Source organism: Ambystoma mexicanum, chromosome 11, assembly GCF_040938575.1.
Source record: "Ambystoma mexicanum isolate Mex_15411 chromosome 11, UKY_AmexF1_1, whole genome shotgun sequence".
Classification (NCBI taxonomy): Eukaryota; Metazoa; Chordata; class Amphibia; order Caudata; family Ambystomatidae; genus Ambystoma; species Ambystoma mexicanum.
The window spans coordinates 1302166318-1302178785 of NC_090934.1; positions in this window are offsets into that span (position 1 = coordinate 1302166318).

The window sequence follows — 12468 nt, forward strand, 5'->3', positions numbered from 1 at the left end:
CCCCACCCCCTTATGTTCACCTGTTCGTCGCGTGAGCCCCCGACGCCCCCTATTGTTGCCTGTGTGTTGCGTGAACCCCCACCCCCCCCATGGTCGCCTGTGTGTTGCATGAGCTCCCCACCCCCCATGGTTGCCTGTGTGTTGCGTGAGCCCCCACCACCCTATGGTCACCTTTGTGTTGCCTGAGCCTCCCACACCCCCTATGGTCGCCTGTGTGATGCTTGAGCCCCCCACCCCCATGATGGTAGCCTGTGTGTTGCTTGATCCATAACACCCCCCCCCCCCCCATGGTCGCCTGTGTGTTGCATGAGCCCTCCTATGGTCGTCTGTGTGTTGCGTGAGCACCCTCCATGGTCACCTGAGTGTTGCGTTAGCCCCCCAATGTGGTTGCCTGAGTGATGCGTGAGCCCCCCTATGGTCGCCTGCGTGTTGAGTAAGCCCCCCTATGGTCACCTATGAGATGCATGAGCCCCCCACCTCCCCTATGGTCCCCTGTGTGTTGCGTGAGTCCCCCCATGATCGCCTGTGTGTTGTGTGAACCCCCACCTCCCTATGGTGGCCTGTGTGATGCGTGAGCCCCCCTATGGTCACCTGTGTCTTGTGTGAGCCCCCCCTATGGTCACCTGTGTGTAGCATGAGCCCCCCACACTCCCTATGGTCGCTTGTGTGATATGTGAGTCCCTCACCCCTCTGTGGTTGGCTGTGTGTTGCGTGAGCCCCTCACACCCTCTATGGTTGTCTGTTGTGTGAGCCCCCCACACCCCCTATGGTCGTCTGTGTGTTGCGTGAGCCCCCACCCCCTCTATGGTCGCCTGTGTATTGCATGAGCCCCCCTATGGTCACATGTGTGTTGCATGAACCCCACACACCCCCTATGGTCGCCTGTGTGTTGCGTGAGCCCCCACCCCCCTATGGTCGCCTGTGTGTTGTGTGAGCCCCCCACCCTCCCTATGGTCACCTATGTGATGCGTGAGCCCCCTATCCCCTTTATGGTCGCCTGTGTGATGCGTGAGCCCCCAACCCCCCACCCCCTGTGGTCACCTGTGTGTTGTGTGAGCCCCCCATGGTTGCCTGTGTGTGGCGTGAGCCCCCCACCCCCCTATGGTTGCCTATGTGATGTGTGAGCCCCCTATCCCCCTTTGGTTGGCTGTGTGTTGCGTGAGCCCATGCACACCCCATATGGTTGCCTGTGTGTTGCGTGAGCCCCCCACCCCCCTATGGTCAGCTGTGTGTTGCGTGAGCCCCTCACCTCCCCTAGGGTTGCCTGTGTGCTGCATGAGCCCCCACCCCCCTATGGTCGCCTGTGTGATGCATGAGCCCCCACCCCCCTATGTTCAACTGTTTGTTGTGTGAGCCCCCCACACCCCCTATGGTCGTCTGTGTGTTGCGTGAGCCCCCCACCCCCACTATGGTCACCTGTGTATTTCGTGAGCCCTCCTATGGTCACATGTGTGTTGCATGAACCTTGCACCCCCCCTATGGTCACCTGTGTGTTGCGTGAGCCCCCACCCCCCTATGGTCGCCTGTGTTTTGTGTGAGCCCCCCACCCTCCCTATGGTCACCTATGTGATGCGTGAGCCCCCTATCCCCTTTATGGTCGCCTGTGTGATGCATGAGCCCCCAACCCCCCCACCCTCGTGGTCCCCTGTGTGTTGCGTGAGCCCCCCAACCCCCTATGATTGCCTGTGTGTTGCGTGAGCCCCTCTCCTCCCCTAAGGATGCCTGTGTGTTGCATGAGCCCCACCCCCCTATGGTCGCCTGTGTGATGCATGAGCCCCCACCCCCCTATGTTCACCTGTTTGTTGTGTGTGCCCCCCACACCCCGTATGGTCGTCTGTGTGTTGCGTGAGCCCCCCACACCCCCTATGGTCGCCTGTGTATTGGGTGAGCCCCCCTATGGTCACATGTGTGTTGCGTGAGCCCCACACCCCCCCTATGGTCGCCTGTGTGTTGCGTGAGCCCCCACCCCCCTATGGTCGCCTGTGTGTTGTGTGAGCCCCCACCCTCCCTATGGTCACCTATGTGATGCATGAGCCCCCTATCCCCTTTATGGTCGCCTGTGTGATGCGTGAGCCCCCAACCCCCCCACCCCGTGGTCGCCTCTGTGATGCGTGAGCCCCCCACCCCCCTAGGGTCGCCTGTGTGTTGCGTGAGCACCCCACATCCCCTATGGTCACCTGTGTGATGCTTGAGCCCCCCAGCCTCCCTATGGTCACCTGTGTGTTGCGTGAGCCCCCCACACTGCCTATGGTCACCTGTGTGTTGTGTGAGGCCCCTCCCGCTGTTCCTCCCCCTCCATCTTCCCTCTCCTCCAAGCCACGCCCGCCAAAACTGTCTTTATGCATTTGTATGCTGCAGCCCCCCTGTAACATGGGGCTGGGCAACATGTTCGTGCCACCTATACTGACTCTATGCATTTGTTTGCTGCTGCCGCCCTGCAACTTTGGGTTCGGCAACATATTTGTGCCAACTATACTGACTTCATGCATTTGTGTGCTTCTGCCGCCCTGTTACATGGGGTTGGGCAACATGTTTGTGCCACCTAAATTGACTCTTCATTTTATGCTGCTGCTGCCCTGCAATGTGGGGCTGGGCAACATGTTTGTGCCACCTATACTGACTTTATGCATCTGTATGCTGCTGCCACCCGGGAACATGGAGTTGGGCAACTTGTTTGTGCCACCTATACTGACCTTATGCATTTGTTTGGTGCTGCCACCCTGCAACAAGGGGTTGGGCAACATATTTGTGCCACCTAATTTGACTCTGCACTGTATGTTGCTGCCGCCCTGCAACATGGGGTTAGGAAACATGTATGTATGTTTGTTTCGGCAAGCACTTATGTAACTAAGTAAGCCTTCTGTAACAGGGCAGCGATGCCCGAAGGTTGTTGTGCGCTTTATAAATGCAAATAAATAAAATAAATAAATAAATGTGAGATATGGCTAACAAAACATAATGAGGCTAAATGTGAGATATGGATAACTAGGCAGAATCATTCTAAATGTGAGATATGGCTAACGAAGGAAAATCTGTGTAAATTCGAGATATGGCTAGCTAGACAGAATCAGGCTAAATGCCAGATATGGCAAACTAGACAGAATCAAGCTAAATGTCAGATATGGCTAACTAAACACAATCAGGCTAAATGTTAAGTTATGCTAAGTTGATTTACAGTATGCACCGCTACCACCCAGGGGCAGTCTCTAGGCGCTCGCGGGGCTCTGCAAGAGAGGGTGTGGGGAGGTCAGTGAGGATAGGGTGAGAAGCTAGGCTCAGTACCAGCAAGAACTGGCATCTGGGAGTGTTGTTTTGCATGTAGTAGTTTGTGCGAAAAGGCCACATGTGTTGCAAACATATGGGTAAGATTCCATGCCTTGGTTGCGTGGTAGTGTTTTTTGTGTGAGTTAGTGTGTTGAGTGGGGTTGTGATGGGTTTCGTTGTGTGAAGTGGTTAGATAGTATCAAAAGGGATCCAGAGCCATAGGTGACCTAGCTGTAAAATTAGCCGGTGCCATGGTGTGTAAATTGCATCGCTGAATAGTTTGTGGAATATGTGTGTGGTTCATTTTAAATGGGCCACAACATCTGGAGATGCTGGGTGTGAACATAGCATTCATTCTTGGGTTTGTTTATGTGTAGTCTGGCTAGCCTAAGCTCTGGTATGGTGTCAGTTATTTTAGAGGAGCCGGAAGTGGATAATGGGTTAGTAAGTCGGTTGGTTTGTGGGAGCCTCTGGTGCAGCTCTTTGGTTGTCGCTTGATGGTATCTTGCCCGGTTCTTGGATGTGGTTCTTTGGCCCATTTTGTGTCCACTCTAGTTGTTTGTCTTGAGTGTTATTATTGAAGAGTGCCCTTTGAAGTGGTCATTGTCAGTTGAATAGCCAGGTTTTGAGCCGTTTCCTGACGATTACAAGGTCTTCTGTGGTTCTAATTTCTTTGGGCGTGGTGTTCCAGATGTGAGCAATTAGATGTGAGAACACTGCTTCACCGAATGTTCTTTTTTTGTAAGGTTTTGCCTCTATTTGTAGGTCGTTGCTGGATCTTAGGTCCCTTCTCGGCAATAATGGCTAATCTTTTTTTTTATTTACATGTTTATTGAACTTTTACATAACAATATAAAAATCCAAACACAACATTAGTCTAAAATACACAAACCTAATACTAAGTTCATCACAAAAAGAATACCCAACATAGTCCAGCAGAAGTAGTCCTTCTTAAGAAACAATCATATACCGGCTAATCTTGTCTAGGAGGAATTCAGCTCCTTGTCTGTGCAAGGCTTTGTGGGCAATGCAAATCGCTTTGAATTTGATTAGCTTTTTTACTAGTAACCAGTGTAGGCTTTTCAGTGCTGGAGTGACATGGTCTCTTCTCTTTAGTCTTTATAGGTAGATATGATTGTGAGGGAAGGAAATGTAGGGGAGTAGTCCTCTGAGCTGTCATAGGAGGAAGAAGCATTTTGTGGCTATTGCGTTGACTTGCGGTTCCAGGTATAGTCTGTTGTCCATGAGTATTTCTTGGTTATTTACTAAGTTGGTAGTCTCTGGTTGCGTTCCTATGCCAGTCTGCCAGGCCAGTTGTGGGTTCCCTCTGTTGAATCCTGCGGATGAGAGCATTATTTCCATTTTTGCCAGGTTCAGTTTAAGGTTTTTGGTTGTCATCCAATTGTAGATGTCTGTGAGGCAGTGGTTGAGGCTGTTTTTTGTTCCTGGTTTCTGTATGTTTTCACAATCAGTTGTGTGTTGTCTGCTTAGTTGTTTGTGTGTTGTCTGCTTAGTTGTAGGCGGTAAGTCCGTGGGTTTGAATGATTTTCATCAGTGGGCACATGTAGAAGTTGAAGAGCAGAGGGGAGAGGCTGGATCCCTGTGGGACTCTGCAGGATATATTTTTGGTGTCTGAGAAGAATGGTGGTAGATATGTTCTTTGCGAGATATGGCTAACTAAACACAATCAGGCTAAATGCTAGCTATGGTTAAAAAAACACAATCAGGCTAAATGCGAGAAATGGCTAACTAGGCAGAATCAAGCTAAATGCGAGATATGGCTAACAAGGCACAGTCAGGCTAACTATGAGGTAAGATTATTATACAAACTTACGGGTGGGCGTATCAGACAACCAGCTATTTGAAAATAATATTGGATAAGAAAGTATAGGCATAAGAATGGGTTGGTCAGTTTAGTGGAGAGCAGCAATGGCTGCACCCCCTGCCCAAACTGCACTTAGCTTGTCAATAGCTGCAGGATGGCGGCTTTAGGTAGCACAGGCTAACATGGTCTGGAGCTTTTTCTTCTTCAGAAGCTGTCCTTTGCCTCAGGGTCCTTCACCGTAGGGGCTGCAACGGGCAGGGGGCTGCCCTGGTGGGATGCCTTAAAAAGCAGGAGGGCCAATTCGGGTGGAGGGAGGGCTGGGAGGCGGGCGGAAGGTTCAGGAAATGGATGGACGCTTATGTTGGAAAGTTGGCAGGCATGCCTGTTGAAATATGTTACAAAATGCCCAAATATTTTACTAGTTTCAGCGCAGTACGGTGCTATACTCTTTAGTATTACTTACAAGCAGATGGCTGGAAAGGTACACCCGCTAAAGTGATGTGGGGTAGCGTTATTCAGCCACGACCACTCTACCAATTTTCAGCCTCCAAATTAGTATGAATTGTATTTCTGCGCTCTGTGCGCTCTAGCCCTAGTTTCCCAACTTACTGCATCGCCCCATTGTCCTGCCGACCATCCCATCCACCACCCGCCTGAAAATGGGCAGAGTGGTCATGGCTGAAAAAGGACCAAAACGCTTACCTTGGGCATACCAGCTAGAGTGTTGTAAGTGGCTTTATTACAGGGCCTGCACCCTTGCTGTAGCAAGGGGCGAAAATAACAACCATTCAGATGGGTGCTCGGTGGGATGGTAGGAGGGACAATGGCCCGATGCAGGAAGTGGGGAAACTAGGGATAGAGCGCACGGAGCGCAGAAATACTGTTCGTACTAATTTCCAGGCTGAAAATGGACCGAAACGCTTACCTTGGGCACACCAGATACAGCACAGGGGATTATTGCTTAATAAAATAGACTGAATAAAAATAGACATTCATTTTCTTAAAGCTATGGCCACGTTTTTAATTAACGTATTTTAAGAGAAGAATGCCAACACGGATTTGTCAAAGGTTTCAGCATTTGTTGTAAAACACAGCAAGATCTTCATTCGCCAGCGGCTGAGAAAGTAATCCTCTGAGAATAGACTTAATTCTAGTGTCTGGGAAAGCTGAGTTCATAACTTGGTGTCTGGCGTTAGGGACAGAGTTTTGTAGTGCGGGTTGAGGAGGAGAACACGTTTTGGGATACCGGCTGATTGTATCAGCTTTTGATGCCATTGTGTGAGCCCAGAACTGAGCAGCTACATCAAAGATTGTATTTTGTTTGGGAGGGATTGGATTTACAAAATGAGGGCAACCGCACGCATCTATTTCTTGCTCTCTTAAATCAAGATTTTCTTTGCAGCGTTCGTGAACATTTAAAAAAAGTGTACAATAAAATTTTAAATGTTTGTATAGAAATGTTGTTTCTTTTTTAATTGTGTTACTTGTTAACTTTTTAAACAGTTTGGTGGGCTTATGTGTTCGTGAAAATATTGTCTGGAAATGACAACTTTCCTAGCAATCCATTATGACCATAGGTTACTTCAAATGTGTCACTCGCCGCTTGCTAAGCATGGGGCATTTATAAGGCACTTAAAGCAATTTCATAGATTCATGGAGTCAGGGGAAAGTTTAATTAGAAGCAGGATGGCCAGCTGCACTTGGATTGTCTCTCAAGTTCAGCGCGGTGAAAGCGAAGGTTATATGGCCTCTCACTGCGCTAGGTCAATTTACTTGGGTTTTGATTCAGCGCTCTCTACACGGGGTCGGTTCCGTCAAGGCTGCGCAGTTCCTGGAAGGATTGTAGCGAGACGATGTATTTAAACATGGCGTACCAGCGGAGCATGAAAAATACTAAATTAAAGCTATTGCATAAGGGTGGAAGAGAACGTTTTATTTTCATCAGGCAAACTTGAGACCAGTTATCCAGGATCACCTGAGGGGGAATATGCTGGAAAAATTCCAGCAGAAGCACTGGTAATAACCCAGAGGCATTGTTTTAAGGAAAAAAAGGGCCAGATAAATGAAACAATCTTGGGATCCTAGTTTGAAAACTCAAAGTTTTAAAATCCCACGGTCTATAATTTTAATCTTGGAAATGAGAGTTTGAAAAGGCCCCTTTTTGTATTGTTTGAATTGATGTGCCTTTAAGTTCCAAAATGTACGTTTTGAAATATTTATTTTCTTGGTGCATGTCATGTGTTCGTTAGGTTTGAAGTGGTTTTCCTTCTGCTGTTCTCCCGACACACCATAGCCCATTTCACCCCCATTTCAACAATTCAGGCTTCCCACCACGTAGCCATCCCTTTTATTTTAACATTAGAGAGGAATGGACCAGCCTGCCCATTGCTACCCTTCTTCCTCCCTTTCCTGAAACTTCTAATATTAAAATGAGCTGGCTCTAGCACCCCTTCCTTCTCCCCTGCATCGTCATCAACACGTCTTCCTAATTAAAGTTAATGGTTGCTTCCTTAAAAAAAAAAAGAAGAATCCTCACCTCTTCCTACTTTTCATTTTCAAACTTCTTTTTTACAAATTTTTCTTTTTTTAACTCTTTCAAACTTTGATTTTTAAATGTTACACTCGATGAAACAAGAGTGAATGCAATCATATAACACATGCATATCCATCAAAAGGCTTTAATTCAGGGTCTATTCGAATTTCCTGCTTTTTCTATTGCTCGGGAATCTGTTCTCCGACAAAATCTTTTCCCTATCTCATGTTGCCCTTTTCTTTTCTTTTCACTTCTCCGCATAGTCTTTCCTAAACGAAGTAGTCCCAAGTGCCATAGCGCTAATAGGGAATGGTACTGGCAGCAGGTCAAACTTTGCCCTGATGCAAAAATGCATCAAAAATGTATCTTGTTAGCATTATAGCAATTTTAGCCCTGGTGCTTTTAATATGCCAAACTGCACTTGTCAAGGACCAACGTTTTTTTTTAATGTGACCCAGTGTTTTTAAAAAAATAGGGCAAACTTTGCCCTAGTGCTAATAACGTGCAAACTTTGCACTTGCACCGATGCAAAGATTTTGTAATCTGGCCCCAGAATTCATTAGCAATGGTCCATTAGTTAAAGATGTCCCTTTTGCATTGGCTTCCTTAGGTTGTTGTGTTGTGAAGGGGTACATGTCTCTTCACCATAAAGAGAAGTATTTGACAGTGGTATGACATACTTGTTTTTAAGTATGCATCTTTTGTAAATGCTAAGATATTTGGCCAGTGTACATTTTTCAATTATTCCTTTGAGGCTCCTTTCGTATGCAAATTCCGTTTAGTTTAGGTGCTGTGTCCGAAATTCCTTCTCTCGCTCTTTGGTCTTTAGTCTGTCTACTCGGATTTGGACAGGAAACTTCCTTTGTGCACAAACAGAATGGTTTACAGCAAGATAATACCCTTAGAATTTTGGGATCCTAGACAGTGGGAGAAAGGGCTAGGTTTCACAGAATATCGGGCAGTAATAAAAACACCTAGATTTGAGATTACTGGACAGTGGGAGAAAGGCCTAGGTTTCACTGAAGGGCAGACAGTAATACAAAACACCTAGATTTGAGACTCCTAGACAGTAGCAGAAAGACCTAGGGTTCACAGAATGGAAGGTAATAATGTTAATGTTAATGCTAATGTTAAAGGACATTTGTACCGCGCACTATCACCACCGAAGTGGTCCCCTGGCGCTCTGGCGGCTCTGAAAAAGGGGAGGAGAGGGGATGGGCTAGTGGGAATAAGCTGAAAAAGTGCAAGAGAGCAGTGATGTGCTGTTGGCTGCCTCAGCCCGGTGGATCCGTTGGCTGGGCTTGGGGTGTTTTATGGTCCGTAGTCGTCGTGTGCTGTTGTGCAAGTCTATGTGTGGTTTGTTTTGTTGTTGCATTGTTGTGAAGTTTGTGTGGATTGCTGCATTTTAGGCTTGTGGATGTGTTTGGTTATAGTTTGAGAGGTGTATGCAGAGGGATGGAATTGTTAGTTGGTTGGTTAGTTGGCATTGCTGTCCTTGTAATTGTGGGATTCCATCTAGGTGCGGTACATGCTAACAGTCACATTTCTATCTAGATTCGACACAAGCTAGGTTCATAATTCTAAGTGTGGTGCATGCTAAGAATCACATTTCTATCTAGATGCGACGCAAGCTAAAGTTCAGAATTCCGTACTAGTGTGGCACATGCTAACAGTCGCATTTCTATCTAGATGCGACGCAAGTTAAAGTTCAGAATTCCGTACTAGTGTGGCACATGCTAACAGTCACATTTCTATCTAGATGCGACACGAGCTAAAGTTCAGAATTCTAAGAGTGGTGCATGCTAAGAATCACATTTCTATCTAGATGCAATGCCAGCTAAAGTTCAGAATTCCGTACTAGTGTGGCACATGCTAACAGTAACATTTCTATCTAGATGCGACGCGAGCTAAAGTTCTGAATTCCGTACTAGTGTGGCATATGCTAACCGTCACATTTCTATCTAGATGCGACGCAAGCTAAAGTTCCGATTTCCATACTAGTGTGGCACATGCTAACAGTCACATTTCTATCTAGATGCGACGTGAGCTAAAGTTCAGAATTCTAAGTGTGGTACATGCTAACAGTCACATTTCTATCTAGATGCGACACGAGCTAAAGTTCAGAATTCTAAGTGTGGTGCATGCTAAGAATCACATTTCTATCTAGATGCGACGCCAGCTAAATTTCAGAATTCCGTACTAGTGTGGCACATGCTAACAGTCACATTTCTATCTAGATGCGACGCAAGCTAGGTTCAGAATTCTAAATGTGGTGCATGCTAAGAATCAAATATGTTAACAATCATATTTCGGAAATTCCGTCTGAGTGTGGCATATGCTAATAATCATATCTATCTAGATGCAGCGTGGGCTAAGCATGAGAATTCATCTAGGTGTGGCATAAACTAACAGTCCCATTTCTGTCTAGATACGACGCAAGCTAGGTTCAGAAATCTAAGGTTGGTGCATGCTAAGAATTACATATGCTAACAATCACATTTCTGTCTAGATTTGGCGCAGACTAATCTTTGTGGTTCTCTCGGGGTATGGTACTAGTCAAAACTATACTGCAGGCAGTGTTAGCAGTCCAGCCATAATAGGTTTAGGCTGGTGGTCACATATCTCTCTAATAATGCATGGTGTAGGTCTGTAGCAGTCTAGGCCATTGAAAGGTAAGTCAGAGTGGCATGAGCTTTCTGGAGTAGAGTAATTGCTCTACCCCCACCCATGGCAGCACTTACAGTTTTGTTGGTGTCTGGTGGCTTCATTGGCTTCCTCTGCTGACACCTGCAGACACATCTTGGAGCCGCCCATGTAAGAGCCGCCCTTTGCCTTGGGGCCCTTAGCCGGAGGGGGCTGCCGGGCAGAGGGCTGCCCTGGGAAGATGGGTGATGAAGGTCGAGATGGCCAATCAGAGCGGGGGAAGGCGGGTCGGGAGGCGGGAGGGGATGTAACCAGGAAGGGGGAGTGGGGAGGGAGAGGACGGTAGCAGGGGGCTGCAAGGGCCCTGGGGGGGCACCAGCAAAAGGAGAAGGCCCAGAGTAGCCTAAACATTTTTAGTAATACAAAACACCTAGATTTGTGATTCCTAGACAGTGGGAGAAAGGGGCCTAGTTTTCACAGAATGGCAGGTAGTAATTCAACACCTAGATTTGAGATTCCTAGACAGTGGGAGAAAGACCTAGGGCTCACAGAATGGCAGGTAGTAATAAAACACCTATATTTGAGATTCCTAGACAGTGGGAGAAAGGCCTAGGTTTCACAGGATGGCGGGCAGTAATAAAAAACACCTAGATTTGAGATTCCTAGACAGTGGGAGAAAGGCCTAGGTTTCACAGGATGGCGGGCAGTAATAAAAAACACCTATATTTGAGATTCCTAGACAGTGGGAGAAAGGCCTAGGTTTCACAGTATGGCGGGCAGTAATAAAAAATACCTAGATTTGAGATTCCTAGACGGTGGGAGAAAGGCATAGGTTGCAACATAGTGTATGCAAGTAAGAAGTGTTCGCATTGGATTCCCAGAGGTTGTGCTGGTTGTGTATGTGTAGTGGTTAGATTACCTATTGCATGAGGTGGTAGCAGTTACTACTTGTAGTTCTCCCAACCTTGTCTGTTGATGCATGTTGAAGGCTGTCTGTTTTTCTTTCGGCATTTGTGGGTACTGTCAGACGATGCTCATGCTGTTTGTGGGCATCTCAAGGTGTGAGCGGGAGACTTGTGGGCAGCTGCTTTGGCAGTCGGTGGGGCTTGTCACTGCAGTTGGGTGTTGTGTGGCCAGCACTTCTTTACCTATTGCTTGTTCTCTGCTTTGTTTGGTGTTCAGGCGGATGGGTAGGAGGTCAAGTGGGTTCTCTTGTACACAATATGTGGGTGGGGCATGGGGTTAGGGTTTGGTGGCAGTGAATGGCGAATAAACCTTTAGTGGCTTGTAGCCTGCTTCCCCTGCTGACACTTGCAGACACCTCTTGGGGCTACCTGTAGGGGCTGACTGCAGGGGTTGCCCTTTGACTTGGAGCCCTTAGCCTGCAGGGGCTGCAACCAATGCTTATGGGACGTGTAGGCCAATCAGGGTGGGTGGGAGGGATGGGAGGTGGGCATAAGGTGGGAAATGAGTGACTGGGTCCAGGAGTGAGCCAGAGCTTGTGCGGGCCTAGGGAGCAAAATTACTATTTTAAAGTCCAAAACAGGGTCACAGCAACGGGGGACAACACATTCACCTGCACCTGGGGTCTAAAATGGTGCAGTGAGCGTTGGGTGCACACAGCCACCCTCAGTGTTTAGTGGAGCAGCGGCTCCTAGCCAATCAGGATGGGTGGGAGGGACGAGAGGTGGGCAGAAGGGAGGAAATGAGTGACTGTGTCCAGGAGGGAGCCGGTGCTTGCGCGGTGCCGGGGGAGCAAAATTAAAACAAATGTAAAGCCAAAAACAGGTCACAGCAATGGGGGCAGCACGCTCACCTGCACCTGGGGTCTAAAATGGTGCTGTGAGCGTTGGGTGCACTCAGACACCCTCTGTATTTAGTGCAGCAGCTGCTTCTAGCCAATCAGGATGGGTGGGAGGGACGGGATGCGGGCAGAAGGGAGGAAATGAATGACTGGGACCAGGATTGAGCTGGTGCTCGCGCAGGGCTGGGGGAGAAAAATTACAATTTTCTAAAGCACAAAATGGGTCACAGCAATGGGGGCAGCACAATGGGGGGACCTGGGGTCTAAAAGGGTGCCGTGAGTTTCAGGTGCACACAGACACCCTCGGTGTTTAGTGCAGCAGCCATTTCTAGCTAATCAGGGTGGGTGGAAGGGACGGGAGGCGGGCAGAAGGGAGGAAATTAGCAACTGGGACCAGGA